Genomic DNA, 2,967 nt, shown 5'->3' on the forward strand with positions numbered 1-2,967 from the left:
TATAAATACAAATGAAGACAGTGATTGTGATGAAAAAGATGAATGTGTCTCAGAAGAAGGGGCACTGGTGAAAAACCTCCCATTAAAGGAACTCTCAGAGATATTTCATGACATTGAAGACACAAAGGACAAAATGTTGGAAGCTGATCCAAACTTAGAAAGGAGAAATATGTACCAAGGAATACGAAAAATGTTCTCTCTGTATTGTAAGTTTTACGAAGAGAAGAAAGAGGCAAGCACTGCTCAAACTACTCTTGACAAGTTTTTTTTTTTTAGTTGTGGAAAAACATACAGAACATAAAATTTACCATTTTAACCATTTGTAAATGTACAATTCAGTGGCATTGTTGTGCAACCATCACCACCATCAGTCTCCAGAACTTTTTCATCATCCCAAACACTAACTCCCCTTCCTCTCTCCTCTTAGCTCCTGGGAGTCTCTTTTGTGCTTTCTATCTCTGTGAATTTGAATGTTCTCATGTGAGTATGATCATATGAGTGGAATCATACAATATTTGTCCTTTTGTGTCTGGCTTATTTCACTTAGCATAACAACTTTAAGGTTCATCTGTGTATCAGAATTTCATTTCTTTTTAAGGCTAAACAATATTCCATTTTGTTTACCCAGTTGCATTGTTTGCACCTTTTGTCTATTGTAAATAATGCTGCTATGAACATTTGTGTGCAAGTATTGGTTCAAGTTCCTGCTTTTAACTCTTTTGAGCAGATACCTAGAAGTGGAATTGTTGGATCACGTGATAATTCTGTTTAAATTTTTGAGAAACTGTCATCCTATTTTCCACAGTGGCTCCACCATTTCATATCCCACCAGCAATGCTCAAGGGTTCCAATTTCTTCATATCCTTGCCAACATTTATTACTCATTTTTTTCTATAATGGCCATCCTAATGGATTTGATGTGTTATTCATTGTGGTTTTGACTTGCATTTCCCTAATGATTAGTGATGTTGAGCATCTTTTCATGTGCTTACTGGCCATTTCTATATCTTCTTTCAATACATGCCCATTAAATTCATAAGTTTTCTACAAAGAAATAAAACATTTTAATTCTCAATATTTCTAATGTTTTAAATTACAATGTAGTGAATAAATAGTCGTTTTACATTGTTTTCAATTTCCAATACATTTATAACTGACAGTAAAGAGTTTTTAATATTTTGACAAAACATTGTAATGGTCATTCATGGAGCAATTGTTATTTCCCCCATTGATTATTAAGAATGTTTTACATGGTTTCAGCTTGCACAGCCATTTTTATGGTCCCCCACTACCTTGCAAAGTGAGGACTTCCTACAGAGTATTAGATTCATGATAAAGGTTATGAAAATAAAGCAAGACAAGGAGATAGAGAGTGAGGAACTGTGATGGGAGAATGGGCTATTTATATGGGTAGTCAGGATATGTTACTCTGGAAAGGGGAGATTTGAGTGGAGCCTAAGTAGGGTGAGAAAGCCAGCCAAATCCCTGCCTATGAAAAGAACTTTCCAGGCTTGGAAAATAGCAAGGACAAAGGCCCTCAGATAGGATCCTGCTTGGTCTGTTTGGAAAATAGCAAGAATGCCAGTGTGGCTAGAGCACAGTGACAGAGGGAGAGAATGGTATCAGATGAATAAGAAAAGAGAGGCAGGGCCCCGATCATGTAGAGCCTTTTTGACCATGGTATAGACTTTGGATTTTAACTAACATGATGAGAAGCCATTGAAAGGCTGAGAGTGACATCATGTTAGTGGACAGGGCATTTGATTGATTAGGGATGAATTCCTCTAAGGAGAAAAAAGGGGAGAGTGAAAATAGTAAAGATTAACTTCATCTACTTCATAATTTGTCTAGCAGCCAGTCTTGGCTACAAAAGGACCTACCCATAGTTTTCTTGAGTACCTGTGTACCAATGAGGCTTCTCAATTCTTTCAATTTCACTAAGAGCCTCCTGGAATTTTCCCAAGAGGTGTTGGGGCTGAGACACCTCTCACCCAGGACGTGGAGGACCAAGGGTTCCTACTTAGGGGAACCATCAGCAGATATGAGTGCTCCCAAATTACCAGAGAAGCAATAGCTGATTTCCCCACACACCAAGCCAGGTTTACAAATCCATAAGCCCACAGGTCAGGCAGGGAGTACAAATCAGTGAAGCTGGCCCAGGGAGACTGGTGGTAACCACTGGCAGCTCTTGTCAGCTGTCAACCATGAGGGAATGTGGCCCTGGGGGCCAGATCTTCAAGAGAAGCGGGAAATCCAGATTGCAATCCTGGTTTTTGAGTAGTGGCAAGTAATTTTAAATGTTTTAACACATCATGCAGGCTATATATAAATGTGTCTGTGACCCAGATCAACCTGCAGCCTTCATGTTGTTATTTCTGATCTTAAAGGGCCTTGCCCCCCTCAAACCCCTTCACCATTCCCTAAGAATATTTGTGCAGATAATCAGCACTGATATCTTTCTCTCACCCATGCATCTTCCAGAGGGAATTACACTTCATTGAAAATTTGAGTATCTTGGAACCTCTTAGTGACCTTTCAATTCCAGGTTTAATGTACCTTGACCACTTAAAAAGCCTTTTAAAAAAGGCTCCTGGATTTGGTGGAAACTTCTGGATTAGGCAGATGTTATTTAGCATGTAAGTATTGATAATTTTTTCAACACTACAAACCCATAAAGGATATGGTATCTTTATTAAGCAACTCGATATTCAGAATAAGAAACATAAACAGTATCATTGATTTACAAGGCAGGAGTCCACTAAAAAATTATGCTTGCTGCATTCCAATTGTGGAGAATCAAGAAGAGAAAAGCAAATGCAGAGTGTTTTGACTAAAGGTTAAGTAGATTTTCTTTGTGTTGCACTTTCTAAACTGATTCATTGAAATATTTGTAATACTTGGAAATTGTATGCATGCAGGGTTTTTTACACTCCTAAAAAAGCTCCAAATTTACACTAACATTTTAGT

The sequence above is a fragment of the Eulemur rufifrons genome, chromosome 30, assembly GCF_041146395.1.
Source record: "Eulemur rufifrons isolate Redbay chromosome 30, OSU_ERuf_1, whole genome shotgun sequence".
NCBI classification, from domain to species: Eukaryota; Metazoa; Chordata; class Mammalia; order Primates; family Lemuridae; genus Eulemur; species Eulemur rufifrons.